The 17,285-nt window shown below is 35.4% G+C and overlaps 1 long non-coding RNA gene across 1 annotated transcript; it reads right to left on the minus strand.

The window, feature by feature from the left end:
- Nucleotides 1-361: 361 nt before the first annotated feature.
- Nucleotides 362-16,648, minus strand: LOC129348663 (uncharacterized). The gene is made up of 2 exons (XR_008601280.1): nt 14,755-16,648; nt 362-1,704 (listed from the first exon to the last, which is right to left on the minus strand). It is a non-coding gene; the product is annotated as an uncharacterized LOC129348663 (long non-coding RNA).
- Nucleotides 16,649-17,285: the final 637 nt, after the last annotated feature.

The following is a 17,285-nucleotide window of genomic DNA, read 5'->3' on the forward strand; positions in this document are numbered from 1 at the left end:
AGTAATTCAGCCATATATGTTAGAAAACACATTTTCTTTGTCCATTAATCTGTCGTTTTCTCCAGTAATTCATTTCTTGTTTTGGTTTATAAAATGTCAAACCCAAATATATTCAGTTTACTGTCATAAAAAACAAAAAAGATTTACATTCATGATGCAGGAATCAGGCAGTTTTTCACTTTTTATCTTAGTTTAGTCAGAAAGATAGTTGATAAAGTATGAACTGTTGCAGCTTGTGAGCTGTAGAAGGTTTTCATCTTTGGGACCGAGTGTCAGAAAACATTTAGAAACCAACATCAACAAAACACTCAACAAAAATTTGAACATCATTAAAGGGAAATCCAACTTTTGCATGACAATGTCTAATTAAAGGACATTTATTTCCAACGTAAATGTGTGATATTCATCCTCTGGAGCTTTCTCTTCACATCGTCTTCCACCTGGCCTGGTTTGGTCGGGAGCATGTGCAACAAACATTTGAAAAACTGCACTTTAACATCAATGAATGACACTGAAGTTTAATCTCTACATAAATGAGACTGAGTCTGGATGTGCTGCTCTGTCATTAACTCCTAAGTTTAGGGAAAGTTCAAACAAAAGAGGACAGTTCAGATAAGACTTGAGAATGAGCTTATATTGAACAAACATCTCAGACTTTCTGAGCTTCAGCACCTACAGCAAGATATTTTAATAACAAGCAACTCAAGAGATCCAGAAGTTGGAGAGAGTTAGCTTTAGCTGAGCCAAAGAACATGTGGGACGCTAACCTAGCAAACATTTCAGACTTTTGTCTGTGAATTCTGAGAAATAATTTCCTATTTAATGACAGCTACACATCTTAACTCAGTCTCATTAAAACAGACTCTAATTCAGTGTCATCCATCCATATTAAAGTGCAGTTACCCAAAATGTTTGTTGCATGAGCTCCAACAAAACCTGTCCAGGTAGAAGGCCACTTTGACAAACAGGAAGTGGACGATTCCAAGCAGATTTATAGAAGGGGGAACCGGACTGTACTAAGTGTGGTCGACTATAGAGGGGTGTTTTGTGGGTTTTTAAGGCTGATAATGATTATTAGTGAGACATTTGGAGTAGATATTCATTTGCAGTAAATGAAAGTATTTAAAATCTTGGAGTTAAACTTAGAAGAACACAAACTCTAACAGAAAACTTTGTTGATACGTTTTTGTTTTGTTTACAGATGTTAAAGGAGTTTTATTCGTGACGTATAACCAATCAAATCACTCCAGAAGACAGAGCGACCACAGGTAGATAAAGGTTCAGAGCCAAAGTAGCGCCATTTTTAAGTGTATTTATTACCGTAATTCAGTAAAAAATAAAATACTGATAATCAATAAATCAGTAAATGATGGCGTTTTTTCGTACCAAAGGCTATACTATGATGTTTTCTAAGAGACATACGATGCTACTCTGTTTGTTCTGGTCCTCCTCTGTTGTTTTCTGGATTGTACTCAGCTGCATGCCTTCGTCCACCCGGCCTCCGTTGACTCGTCCCGCCTGCTGTCTCTGGAGCTGAAGCTGGATTGGAACAGACCAAAGTACAGTCCAATCACGATGCCAGCTGCCTCTCAAAAGGCTCCTTCATCTGGCGGAACTTCTTCTGAGGGGAAGCTGAGCTGGCCCGGCAGAACTTTGGAGATGTGTTCCAGTGGTTGGTGGATGTGTCGGGAGATAGAGAGGGACCTTTGAATTGTTCAGAAAGGAAAACAGGGAAGTTTTAGTTTTAGTTTAGGGTGCTACTGCGGTGTGTTTTTGGGCTTGAAGAGGTGAACAGGAAGAGGTTTCAACATGTTGTAAAAACGTGCCATATGATGAAATAATGTAAAGGAGGCCATGAAAAACACTCCAGAAAGGTTTTCTTTGTAAAAAAAATCATCATGAATTTTGGCGCAACAAAAACGCCATAGTATACTATGTCGAAAAAAAATTGCGATTTTTCAACATGCTGTAAAAATGTGCCATATGATGAAATCATGTAAAGGAGGCCGTGAAAAACACTCCAGAAGGGTTTTCTTTGAAAAAAAAATCATCATGAATTTTGGCGCAAAAAAAACGCCATACTATACTATGTCGAAAAAAAAAGTCAATTTTTCAACATGTTGTAAAAACGTGCCAAATGATGAAATAAAGTAAAGGAGGCAGTGAAAAACACTCCAGAAAGGTTTTCTTTGAAAAAAAAAAATCATCATGAATTTTGGCGCAAAAAAACGCCTTACTATACTATGTCGAAAAAAAAAGTCAATTTTTCAACATGTTGTAAAAACGTGCCATGTGATGAAATAATGTAAAGGAGGCCGTGAAAAACACTCCAGAATGGTTTTCTTTGAAAAAAAAATCATCATGAATTTTGGCGCAAAAAAATGCCTTACTATACTATGTCGAAACAAAAAAGCAATTTTTAAACATGTTGTAAAAACGTGCCATATGATGAAATAATGTAAAGGAGGCCGTGAAAAACACTCCAGAACGGTTTTCTTTGAAAAAAAAATCTTCATGAATTTTGGCGCAAAAAAAACGCCTTACTATACTATGTCACAAAATAAAAAGCAATTTTTAAACATGTTGTAGAAACGTGCCATATGATGAAATAATGTAAAGGAGGCAGTGAAAAACACTCCAGAAAGGTTTTCTTTGAAAAAAAAAAACATCATGAATTTTGGCGCAAAAAAACGCCTTACTATACTATGTCGAAAAAAAAATTCAATTTTTCAACATGTTGTAAAAATGTGCCAAATGATGAAATAAAGTAAAGGAGGCAGTGAAAAACACTCCAGAAAGGTTTTCTTTGAAAAAAAAAATCATCATGAATTTTGGCGCAAAAAAACGCCTTACTATACTATGTCGAAAAAAAAATGCAATTTTTCAACATGTTGTAAAAACGTGCCAAATGATGAAATAATGTAAAGGAGGCAGTGAAAAACACTCCAGAAAGGTTTTCTTTGAAAAAAAAAAACATCATGAATTTTGGCGCAAAAAACGCCTTACTATACTATGTCGAAAAAAAAAGTCAATTTTTAAACATGTTGTAAAAACGTGCCAAATGATGAAATAATGTAAAGGAGGCAGTGAAAAACACTCCAGAACGGTTTTCTTTGAAAAAAAAAAATCACCATGAATTTTGGCGCAAAAAACGCCTTACTATACTATGTCGAAAAAAAAAGGCAATTTTTCAACATGTTGTAAAAACGTGCCATATGATGAAATAATGTAAAGGAGGCCGTGAAAAACACTCCAGAACGGTTTTCTTTGAAAAAAAAATCTTCATGAATTTTGGCGCAAAAAAAACGCCTTACTATACTATGTCACAAAATAAAAAGCAATTTTTAAACATGTTGTAAAAACGTGCCATATGATGAAATAATGTAAAGGAGGCAGTGAAAAACACTCCAGAAAGGTTTTCTTTGAAAAAAAAAAACATCATGAATTTTGGCGCAAAAAAACGCCTTACTATACTATGTCGAAAAAAAAAAAGCAATTTTTCAACATGTTGTAAAAACGTGCCATATGATGAAATAATGTAAAGGAGGCAGTGAAAAACACTCCAGAAAGGTTTTCTTTGAAAAAAAAACATCATGAATTTTGGCGCAAAAAAACGCCTTACTATACTATGTCGAAAAAAAAATTCAATTTTTCAACATGTTGTAAAAATGTGCCAAATGATGAAATAAAGTAAAGGAGGCAGTGAAAAACACTCCAGAAAGGTTTTCTTTGAAAAAAAAAAAATCATGAATTTTGGCGCAAAAAAACGCCTTACTATACTATGTCGAAAAAAAAATTCAATTTTTCAACATGTTGTAAAAACGTGCCAAATGATGAAATAAAGTAAAGCAGGCAGTGAAAAACACTCCAGAAAGGTTTTTTTTGAAAAAAAAATCATCATGAATTTTGGCGCAAAAAAACGCCTTACTATACTATGTCGAAAAAAAAAGTCAATTTTTAAACATGTTGTAAAAACATGCCATGTGATGAAATAATGTAAAGGAGGCCGTGAAAAACACTCCAGAACGGTTTTCTTTGAAAAAAAAATCTTCATGAATTTTGGCGCAAAAAAAACGCCTTACTATACTATGTCACAAAATAAAAAGCAATTTTTAAACATGTTGTAAAAACGTGCCATATGATGAAATAATGTAAAGGAGGCAGTGAAAAACACTCCAGAAAGGTTTTCTTTGAAAAAAAAAACATCATGAATTTTGGCGCAAAAAAACGCCTTACTATACTATGTCGAAAAAAAAAAAAGCAATTTTTCAACATGTTGTAAAAACGTGCCATATGATGAAATAATGTAAAGGAGGCCGTGAAAAACACTCCAGAACGGTTTTCTTTGAAAAAAAAATCTTCATGAATTTTGGCGCAAAAAAAACGCCTTACTATACTATGTCGAAAAAAAAAAAAAGCAATTTTCAACATGTTGTAAAAACGTGCCATATGATGAAATAATGTAAAGGAGGCCGTGAAAAACACTCCAGAACGGTTTTCTTTGAAAAAAAAATCTTCATGAATTTTGGCGCAAAAAAAACGCCTTACTATACTATGTCGAAAAAAAAAAAAAGCAATTTTTCAACATGTTGTAAAAACGTGCCATATGATGAAATAATGTAAAGGAGGCCGTGAAAAACACTCCAGAACGGTTTTCTTTGAAAAAAAAATCTTCATGAATTTTGGCGCAAAAAAACGCCTTACTATACTATGTCGAAAAAAAAATTCAATTTTTCAACATGTTGTAAAAACGTGCCAAATGATGAAATAAAGTAAAGCAGGCAGTGAAAAACACTCCAGAAAGGTTTTTTTTGAAAAAAAAATCATCATGAATTTTGGCGCAAAAAAACGCCTTACTATACTATGTCGAAAAAAAAAGTCAATTTTTAAACATGTTGTAAAAACATGCCATGTGATGAAATAATGTAAAGGAGGCCGTGAAAAACACTCCATAATGGTTTTCTTTGTAAAAAAAATCATCATGAATTTTGGCGCCAAAAAAACGCCTTACTATACTATGTCGAAAAAAAAATGCAATTTTTCAACATGTTGTAAAAACGTGCCATATGATGAAATAATGTAAAGGAGGCTGTGAAAAACACTCCAGAACGGTTTTCTTTGAAAAAAAAATCATCATGAATTTTGGCGTGAAAAAAACGCCTTACTATACTATGTCGAAAAAAAAATTCAATTTTTCAACATGTTGTAAAAATGTGCCAAATGATGAAATGAAGTAAAGGAGGCAGTGAAAAACACTCCAGAAAGGTTTTCTTTGAAAAAAAAATCATCATGAATTTTGGCGCAAAAAAACGCCTTACTATACTATGTCGAAAAAAAAGTCAATTTCTAAACATGTTGTAAAAACGTGCCATGTGATGAAATAATGTAAAGGAGGCCGTGAAAAACACTCCAGAATGGTTTTCTTTGAAAAAAAAATCATCATGAATTTTGGCGCGAAAAAAACGCCTTACTATACTATGTCGAAAAAAAAAGTCAATTTTTAAACATGTTGTAAAAACGTGCCATATGATGAAATAATGTAAAGGAGGCAGTGAAAAACACTCCAGAACGGTTTTCTTTGAAAAAAAAATCATCATGAATTTTGGCGCAAAAAAAATGCCTTACTATACTATGTCGAAACAAAAAAGCAATTTTTAAACATGTTGTAAAAACGTGCCATATGATGAAATAATGTAAAGGAGGCCGTGAAAAACACTCCAGAACGGTTTTCTTTGAAAAAAAAATCTTCATGAATTCTGGCGCAAAAAAAACGCCTTACTATACTATGTCACAAAATAAAAAGCAATTTTTAAACATGTTGTAAAAACGTGCCATATGATGAAATAATGTAAAGGAGGCAGTGAAAAACACTCCAGAAAGGTTTTCTTTGGAAAAAAAAAAACATCATGAATTTTGGCGCAAAAAAAAACGCCTTACTATACTATGTCGAAAAAAAATTTCAATTTTTCAACATGTTGTAAAAACGTGCCAAATGATGAAATAAAGTAAAGGAGGCAGTGAAAAACACTCCAGAAAGGTTTTCTTTGAAAAAAAAAATCATCATGAATTTTGGCGCAAAAAAAACGCCTTACTATACTATGTCGAAAAAAAAGTCAATTTTTAAACATGTTGTAAAAACGTGCCATGTGATGAAATAATGTAAAGGAGGCCGTGAAAAACACTCCAGAATGGTTTTCTTTGAAAAAAAAATCATCATGAATTTTGGCGCCAAAAAAAACGCCTTACTATACTATGTCGAAAAAAAAATGCAATTTTTCAACATGTTGTAAAAACGTGCCATATGATGAAATAATGTAAAGGAGGCCGTGAAAAACACTCCAGAACGGTTTTCTTTGAAAAAAAAATCATCATGAATTTTGGCGCAAAAAAAACGCCTTACTATACTATGTCGAAAAAAAAAAAGCAATTTTTCAACATGTTGTAAAAACGTGCCATATGATGAAATAATGTAAAGGAGGCAGTGAAAAACACTCCAGAAAGGTTTTCTTTGAAAAAAAAAAACCATCATGAATTTTGGCGCAAAAAAACGCCTTACTATACTATGTCGAAAAAAAAATTCAATTTTTCAACATGTTGTAAAAATGTGCCAAATGATGAAATAAAGTAAAGGAGGCAGTGAAAAACACTCCAGAAAGGTTTTCTTTGAAAAAAAAATCATCATGAATTTTGGCGCAAAAAAAACGCCTTACTATACTATGTCGAAAAAAAAATTCAATTTTTCAACATGTTGTAAAAACGTGCCAAATGATGAAATAAAGTAAAGCAGGCAGTGAAAAACACTCCAGAAAGGTTTTTTTTGAAAAAAAAATCATCATGAATTTTGGCGCAAAAATCGCCTTACTATACTATGTCGAAAAAAAAAGTCAATTTTTAAACATGTTGTAAAAACGTGCCATGTGATGAAATAATGTAAAGGAGGCCGTGAAAAACACTCCAGAAAGGTTTTCTTTGAAAAAAAAAAATCATCATGAATTTTGGCGCAAAAAAACGCCTTACTATACTATGTCGAAAAAAAAAATGCAATTTTTCAACATGTTGTAAAAACGTGCCATATGATGAAATAATGTAAAGGAGGCCGTGAAAAACACTCCAGAACGGTTTTCTTTGAAAAAAAAATCATCATGAATTTTGGCGCAAAAAAAACGCCTTACTATACTATGTCGAAAAAAAAAAGCAATTTTTCAACATGTTGTAAAAACGTGCCATATGATGAAATAATGTAAAGGAGGCAGTGAAAAACACTCCAGAAAGGTTTTCTTTGAAAAAAAAAAAACATCATGAATTTTGGCGCAAAAAAACGCCTTACTATACTATGTCGAAAAAAAAATTCAATTTTTCAACATGTTGTAAAAACGTGCCAAATGATGAAATAAAGTAAAGCAGGCAGTGAAAAACACTCCAGAAAGGTTTTTTTTGAAAAAAAAATCATCATGAATTTTGGCGCAAAAAACGCCTTACTATACTATGTCGAAAAAAAAAGTCAATTTTTAAACATGTTGTAAAAACATGCCATGTGATGAAATAATGTAAAGGAGGCCGTGAAAAACACTCCAGAATGGTTTTCTTTGTAAAAAAAATCATCATGAATTTTGGCGCCAAAAAAACGCCTTACTATACTATGTCGAAAAAAAAATGAAATTTTTCAACATGTTGTAAAAACGTGCCATATGATGAAATAATGTAAAGGAGGCCGTGAAAAACACTCCAGAACGGTTTTCTTTGAAAAAAAAAAATCATCATGAATTTTGGCGCAAAAAAAACGCCTTACTATACTATGTCGAAAAAAAAATTAAATTTTTCAACATGTTGTAAAAATGTGCCAAATGATGAAATAAAGTAAAGCAGGCAGTGAAAAACACTCCAGAAAGGTTTTTTTTGAAAAAAAAATCATCATGAATTTTGGCGCAAAAAACGCCTTACTATACTATGTCGAAAAAAAAAGTCAATTTTTAAACATGTTGTAAAAACATGCCATGTGATGAAATAATGTAAAGGAGGCCGTGAAAAACACTCCAGAATGGTTTTCTTTGTAAAAAAAATCATCATGAATTTTGGCGCCAAAAAAACGCCTTACTATACTATGTCGAAAAAAAAAAGCAAAACGCCTTACTATACTATGTCGAAAAAAAAAAGCAATTTTTAAACATGTTGTAAAAACGTGCCAAATGATGAAATAAAGTAAAGGAGGCAGTGAAAAACACTCCAGAAAGGTTTTCTTTGAAAAAAAAAAAATCATCATGAATTTTGGCGCAAAAAAACGCCTTACTATACTATGTCGAAAAAAAAAGTCAATTTTTAAACATGTTGTAAAAACATGCCATGTGATGAAATAATGTAAAGGAGGCCATGAAAAACACTCCAGAATGGTTTTCTTTGAAAAAAAAATCATCATGAATTTTGGCGCAAAAAAACGCCTTACTATACTATGTCCAAAAAAAAAGTCAATTTTGTTGTAAAAACGTGCCAAATGATGAAATAATGTAAAGGAGGCCATGAAAAACACTCCAGAATGGTTTTCTTTGAAAAAAAAATCATCATGAATTTTGGCGCAAAAAAATGCCTTACTATACTATGTCGAAACAAAAAAGCAATTTTTAAACATGTTGTAAAAACGTGCCATATGATGAAATAATGTAAAGGAGGCAGTGAAAAACACTCCAGAAAGGTTTTCTCTGAAAAAAAAATCATCATGAATTTTGGCGTGAAAAAAACGCCTTACTATACTATGTCGAAAAAAAAAGTCAATTTTTCAACATGTTGTAAAAACGTGCCAAATGATGAAATAAAGTAAAGGAGGCAGTGAAAAACACTCCAGAAAGGTTTTCTTTGAAAAAAAAAATCATCATGAATTTTGGCGCAAAAAAACGCCTTACTATACTATGTCGAAAAAAAAAGTCAATTTTTCAACATGTTGTAAAAACGTGCCATGTGATGAAATAATGTAAAGGAGGCCGTGAAAAACACTCCAGAATGGTTTTCTTTGAAAAAAAAATCATCATGAATTTTGGCGCAAAAAAATGCCTTACTATACTATGTCGAAACAAAAAAGCAATTTTTAAACATGTTGTAAAAACGTGCCATATGATGAAATAATGTAAAGGAGGCAGTGAAAAACACTCCAGAACGGTTTTCTTTGAAAAAAAAAACATCATGAATTTTGGCGCCAAAAAAAACGCCTTACTATACTATGTCGAAAAAAAAAGTCAATTTTTCAACATGTTGTAAAAACGTGCCAAATGATGAAATAAAGTAAAGGAGGCAGTGAAAAACACTCCAGAAAGGTTTTCTTTGAAAAAAAAAAATCATCATGAATTTTGGCGCAAAAAAACGCCTTACTATACTATGTCGAAAAAAAAAGTCAATTTTTCAACATCCATCCATCCATCCATTATCTATACACCGCTTAATCCTCACTAGGGTCGCGGGGGGGCTGGAGCCTATCACAGCTGACTCGGGCGAAGGCAGGGGACACCCTAGACAGGTCGCCAGTCTGTCGCAGGGCCACATACATGTCCTTTAACTCGCACATAAAACAAATCTGTAGGACTTCCTTTTTCCACCTGAGAAATATTGTGAAAATCAGGAACATCCTGTCTCAGAGTGATGCAGAAAAACTAGTCCATGCATTTGTTATTTCTAGGCTTGACTACTGTAATTCCTTATTATCAGGTTGTCCCAATAGCTCTCTGAAATATCTACAGCTGATCCAAAACGCTGCAGCCAGAGTACTGACGGGAGTTAGCAAGAGAGATCATATTTCTCCTATATTGGTTTCTCTTCATTGGCTTCCTGTTAAATCTAGAATAGAATTCAAAATCCTTCTTCTGACATATAAAGCTCTTAACAACCAATCTCCATCATATCTTAAAGACCTGATAGTACCATATTATCCTAGCAGAACTCTTCGCTCTCAGACTGCAGGCTTACTTGTTGTTCCTAGAATCTCTAAAAGTAGAATGGGAGGCAGAGCCTTCAGTTATCAGGCACCTCTCCTGTGGAACCAGGCGGACACCCTCTCTATTTTTAAGACCAGGCTTAAAACCTTCCTTTTCGACAAAGCTTATAGTTAGGGCTGACTGGGGGACCCTGACGGGGTGAGCTGGTGTTTTCATTTGCAAAACTGAATTCCCCTCTTGACGTCCCTTTAGTTTGCCCCTAGTTATGCTGCTATAGGCCTAGACTGCTGGGGAACCTCTCTTGATGCACTGAGCCCTTCTCTAACTACCTATGTATTTACTATATATACCATTATTGCATTACATTCACTCTGTTTCTTTCTGTGTCCTTTCTCCAAGTGTCCCTGGTCCCAGAGCTGGATGCTGGATGCTTCAGATGTGTGGTTGTGTTTTATGGTCCTTGTGTCCCACCCCCCCACCTCTCTATCTCTACCCCTCTATCTGTATCCCTCTATCTCTACCTCTACCCCTCTATCTCTACCTCTCTACTTCTTCTGTCCCTCTCAACCCGCCCGGCCAGCAGGCAGATGGGTCCCCCCACATTAGAGCCGGGTTCTGCTCGAGGTTTTTTTCCCTGTTAAAAGGGTGTTTTCCTTGCCACTGTCATCTTTTGGCTTGCTCTGGGGGTCAGGCATATGGGTTCTGTAAAGCGTCTCGAGACAATTTGACTGTAATTGGCGCTATATAAATAGAATTGAATTGAACATACAAAGACAAACAAGCACTCTCACATTCACACCTACGGGCAATTTAGAATAATCAATTAACCTCAGCATATTTTTGGACTGTGGGAGGAAGCCGGAGTACCCGGAGAAAACCCACGCATGCACAGGGAGAACATGCAAACTCCATGCAGAAAGATCCCGGGAAAGCCGGGACACGAAACAGAGATCTTCTTGCTGCAAGGCGAACGTGCTAACCACTACACCACTGTGCAGCCAATTTTTCAACATGTTGTAAAAACGTGCCATATGATGAAATAATGTAAAGGAGGCAGTGAAAAACACTCCAGAACGGTTTTCTTTGAAAAAAAAAAAACATCATGAATTTTGGCGCCAAAAAAAACGCCTTACTATACTATGTCGAAAAAAAAAATGCGATTTTTCAACATCCATCCATCCATCCATTATCTATACACCGCTTAATCCTCACTAGGGTCGCGGGGGGGCTGGAGCCTATCACAGCTGACTCGGGCGATGGCAGGGGACACCCTAGACAGGTCGCCAGTCTGCCGCAGGGCCACATACAAAGACAAACAAGCACTCTCACATTCACACCTATTCAAAGATTTTTCAAAGAAAACCTTTCTGGAGTGTTTTTCACGGCCTCCTTTACATTATTTCATCATATGGCACGTTTTTACAATATGTTGAAAAATCGCATTTTTTTTTTCGACATAGTATACTATGGCGTTTTTTTTGCGCCAAAATTCATGCTGATTTATTTTCAAAGAAAACCTTTCTGGAGTGTTTTTCACGGCCTTCTTTACATTATTTCATCATATGGCACGTTTTTACAATATGTTGAAAAATTGCATTTTTTTTCGACATAGTATACTATGGCGTTTTTTTTTGTGCCAAAATTCATGATTTTTTTTTTCAAAGAAAACCTTTCTGGGGGGTTTTTCATGGCCTCCTTTACATTATTTCATCATATGGCACGTTTTTACAACATGTTGAAAAATCGCATTTTTTTTTTTTCACATAGTATACTATGGCGTTTTTTTGCGCCAAAATTCATGATGATTTTTTTTTCAAAGAAAACCGTTCTGGAGTGTTTTTCACGGCCTATTCCTATTACGTGTTTAGAGCGACATGCTATACTATGACGGTTTTTGGGTGACATGCTATACTGTGACTTTTTTGGGCAACATGCTATACGATGAAGTTTTTTGGGCGACATGCTATACTATGACGTTTTTAGATTGGCATGCTATAGTATGACGTTTTTAGAGCGACATGCTATACTATGACGTTTTTAGAGTGACATGCTACACTATGACTTTTTTAGAGCAACATGCTATACTGTGACGTTTCAAGAGCGACATGCTATAGGATGACGTTTTTTGAACGACATGCTATACTATGATGTTCTTTGGACGACATGCTAAACTATGACGTTTTTTGAGCCACATGCTATATTATGACGTTTTTTGAGTGACATGCTATACTATGATGTTTTTCGAGCAACATTCTATACCATGACGTTTTTAGAGCGACATGCTATACTATGACGTTTTTACAGCGACATGCTATACTATGACTTTTTTGAGTGACATGCTATACTATGACGTTTTTTGGGCGACATGCTATACTATGATGTTTTTTGAGTGACATGCTATACTATGACGTTTTTAGAGCGACATGCTATGCTCTGACATTTTTAGAGTGACATGCTATACTATGAAGTTTCAAGAGCGACATGCTATACGATGACTTTTTTGGACGACATGCTATACTATGACTTTTTAGAGCGACAAGCTATACTCTGACGTTTTTAGAGCGACATGCTATACTATGATGTTCTTTGGACGACATGGTACACTATGACGTTTTTTGGACCAAAGGCTATACTATGATGTTTTTAGAGCGACATGCTATACTATCACGTTTTTAGAACAACATGCTATACTATGACGCTTTTAGATCGACATGCTATAGTATGACGTTTTTAGAGTGACATGCTATGCTATTACGTTTTTAGAGCGACATGCTATACTATGACGGTTTTTGGGTGACACGCTATACTGTGACTTTTTTGGGCAACATGCTATACGATGACGTTTTTTGGGCGACATGCTATACTATGACGTTTTTTCATTGGCATGCTATAGTATGACGTTTTTAGAGCGACATGCTATACTATGATGTTTTTTCATTGGCATGCTATAGTATGACGTTTTTAGAGCGACATGCTACACTGACGTTTTTAGAGCGACATGCTATTCTGAGACGTTTCAAGAGCGACATGCTATAGGATGACGTTTTTTGAACGACATGCTATACTATGATGTTCTTTGACGACAGGCTAAACTATGACGTTTTTTGAGCCACATCCTATACTATGACGTTTTTAGAGCAACATGCTATACTATGACATTTTTAGAGCGACATGCTATAGTATGATGTTTCAAGAACGACATGCTATAGTATGATGTTTCAAGAACGACATGCTATACGATGACGTTTTTTGGACAACATGCTATACAATGACGTTTGTAGAGCGACATGCTATACTATGACATTTTTAGAGCCACATGCTGTACTATGATGTTTTTTGGACCAAAGGTTATACTATGACTTTTTTTGGGCGACATGCTATACTATGATGTTTGTTGGACCAAAGGCTATACTATGACGTTTTTAGACCAAAGGCTATATATTTTGGATGACATGCTATACTGTGACAATTTTAAAGAGACATGCTATACTATGATGTTTTTTGGACGACATGCTATACTATGATGTTTTTTGGACGACATGCTATGCTGTGACGTTTTTTTGACCAAAGGCTATACAATGACATTTTTAGAGCGACATGCTATACAATGACATTTTTTGAGCAACATGCTATACAATGACGTTTTTTGAGCGACATGCTATACTATGACGTTTTTAGACCAAAGGCTATACTATGACGTTTTTAGAGTGACATGCTATACTATGATATTTTGTTGAACGACATGTTAAACTATGATGTTTGTTGGACCAAAAGCTGTACTATGACATTTTTTGAGCGACATGCTAACTATGACGTTTTTAAAGCGACATGCTATACTATGACGTTTTTAGACCAAAGGCTATACTATGATGTTTTTAGAGTGACATGCTATACTATGATGTTTTTTGGGTGACATGCTATACTATGACGTTTTTAGAGCAACATGCTATACTATAATGTTTTCAGAGCGACATGCTATACCATGATGTTTTTTGGACGGCATGCTATACTATGACATTTTTTGGGTGACATGCTATGCTATGACGCTTTTAGAGTGACATGCTATACTATGACATTTTTAGAGCGACATGCTATACTATAATGTTTTCAGAGCGACATGCTATACCATGATGTTTTTTGGACGGCATGCTATACTATGACATTTTTTGGGTGACATGCTATGCTATGACGCTTTTAGAGTGACATGCTATACTATGACATTTTTAGAGCGACATGCTATGACGTTTTTTGGACCAAAGGCCATACCATGACATTTTTAGAGCGACATGCTATACTATGACGTTTGTTGGGCGACACTCTATACTATAGGCTTTTTAAACTGACATATTACTATGACGTCTTTTTTTGTTTTAGTTTTTTTTGTTTCTTAGCAACATAAGAATTTGAACAGTTTTAAAAATTACTATACTTTTACTTGTGCAATGAAATATTATTCTGTGGCATTTTTTAGACGACATATACTCTGATGTTTTCTTGAAAAACATACTATTTTGACAATATACTGCACTATGACATTTTTTGAACCACATATCACACATGACAATTTTAGGCAACATCCTATCATTTTGCACTTTTTGAACCACATAATAATCAGTTGGGTTTTTTTGCTATACATGCTATACTATGAACTACAGGCCATACTATGTTATTCTCGAAAAGTATACTATACTTTGACATTTTCTGAACTACATCCTATACTATGGCGTTATACACAGAGTGCTTTGGTTACATGTTGATTTATAATCTAGATTTTTTTATTGTTTTGTTTTTTGACGGGATTACCACAGACCTGACCGTGAACACCGTTGACACCCACCCGAGGGAGACGCTGCCTAAGGCTGCTTGCTCGTGGTCTTTCTGGTCCTGTTCCACAACGCCTTCATCAACTACGTCTTCTTTTGAAGAGGCCCTCGGATGCTGCTACTTTCACTCTGTGACGAGACGGCGGTTATTTTAAAGACCCAGCTCCTGGCGGCTTTGAGTGAAAGTTTAACACCCATCAAAACCGAACTACAGACAGTTAAATCTGAGCTGTCGGTCAGTATTTCAAACATCAAGTCCAACCCGGTTGCCCTAAAGCACGCTGTGGGTGAAACGGAAACTTCACTCTCCACATCACTGACGACATCGTCACACTCCAAAGCAGAGCACCTGTCTGCTGAACTTTTAAAAGTGGACTATAAATGTGAAGAATGTGAGCAGCAGCAGACTGTGAGCAGCGGAACAGATGTGATCAGAAAGAAGTCATTTTCTTTTTTCTTTCCTACTGGTTGACTTGTTGCTGTCAGATGCAGATGTTGGAGCTGATTCTGATCTTTCAGGATAAAAAAGCTGCTTTTCCTTCACAGACTTTTCAGGAAATTATTCTCTCAGGTTTTCTCTGCTATTTATATTTTTATTATCTGTGATTATTTCATTATTTCTTTATTGTAAAAATAAAGTTTGAGGCATAAAGACTCATTTAGTTATTTTAATCCTGAACTCTTTGATGTAGCAGAACTAAACTTCCATTTTCCTTCTTGTACTTCTGATACTAGAACTAAACATATCTTCAACATGGATCATCTGCTTTTAATGAATCAGCAGCAACATCACAACAACAAATGAGACAATTTTCAACAAATTAATGAAACTGATGTCATTTAAAACTATCAGTGTGTTTTAGTGTCAATTTAAAGCTGACTACTGACAACTAGAACATTAATGTTACTGTTTTAATCACATTTAAATTTCCTGAACGTTACATTAATGTCAACCAGCCAGTTTTATGAACTTAATGAACCACATTACAGGAACACAACACACTTCAGCTGTTTACATGAAACTCAACACATTAGCTTGATGCTACGTTAGCTTTAATCAGGCTACGACTGAGCAGCTAGCTCGGTTAGCATCGCTAACATCAAAGCTATTATTTACTATGCTAACTTTCTTCTCTGGTCAACACACACTGAAACAAACTCCACCAACATCTGGAGTGCATGGCACACATTACATCTGACACTAAAGCTGCATATAAAGTGCATTAAAAGCGGCACCGATACGAAAATAAACATTTACTTACCGAACTATCAGAGTCCTTTCAGTGTCTGCTGGTAGAATCAGCCGAAGGTAGAAAACTGGTTAAAACAAGCCAACGGGCAGGAAAACTGTCTGTGGAAAATGTTCTGCTGCTCCACCGATAAATAAACCAGCAGTTATTATATCAGAATTAATCCAAACGAGGAGAGCAGAGTCTCTGCTGCCTCCTCCATAGGACCTGTCAGTCATTCCAGACCGGACTGTCAATCAAGTAGTCCCGCCCCCTGGCTTCGCAAAACTTTAACGCTCTATAAAAAAAAATCAATATTGATTTATTTTAAGATCGGCCACCTGATCTCTCATTTTGACAATGAAAACTCACGAAAAAAAAATGTCTGTACAGTCTATGCACCGTACTCTGTTTGGCTCCACACTTGCTGATGGCCACTTCCGGTCTCAGAAAATGAAAAAACGGACCTTTTTTTCGTTTCTGTCTCTTACTGATTTTACTTTCATGTTATTCTAAATATAAAACGAAAATCAAAGCATTTTTAAAAAAAAAATCGTATATCCCTTTTTGATCATGAAAAGGAAAAACGCCTTGTATTTCAATTTTAATTTTTGTATTTTAAAACAAAAATCAAATAACCACTCGTTTTTGTTTTTCGATATCTGTTTCAGAACAGAAAATCAAATTACCAGATCTGTACACGGACCGTGGTGGATGTCTGGTGTGTGTGGGGGCTGTGTCTGAATGTTTTTGTAAAAAAAAAAAAAAAAAGTGGGAGTGAAACGACTGAGAGCTGGTATCTGTGCAGGCTACAGCCGAAAACTGCAGTTGTAGTTGTCGGCTGAAAAACTACAACTCCCGGCAACAACGGCACTTCCTGTTGATGGGGACGAGAAGCTCTCGGGTATGGACACATAAGAATCATGTGACAGGTCATGGCCACAACGTGATCTCGCTTATTTCAACGTAAGAAGTCTTCCAAATACCGGTGGTCTGGTTTATAAAGAGTTTTGTTGTGTGCGCTTTATTGTGTATTTTTACAAACCCATCACTGCAACGAAAAAGCACCCTGAGACCTGGTGAATGTGTGAAATGTTAGTGTAACTCCCCAGATTTTATATGCAAAAAGAATTATCGAACTATCTTATCTGGTTTAAAATCTACAGCCAATCAAAAATCAATATGCAAAACATAGCGCCGGCGCTACGCTGGGTTCTAAAGGGTTAACCTGAGTTACATTTTACAGCACTCTCATTCATTTAGACACGCACACTAATTGCGCCAGAGTAGCCCAAGGACAGTTCAGCACATGGAGG

This window comes from Amphiprion ocellaris, chromosome 4 (genome assembly GCF_022539595.1).
Source record: "Amphiprion ocellaris isolate individual 3 ecotype Okinawa chromosome 4, ASM2253959v1, whole genome shotgun sequence".
Classification (NCBI taxonomy): Eukaryota; Metazoa; Chordata; class Actinopteri; family Pomacentridae; genus Amphiprion; species Amphiprion ocellaris.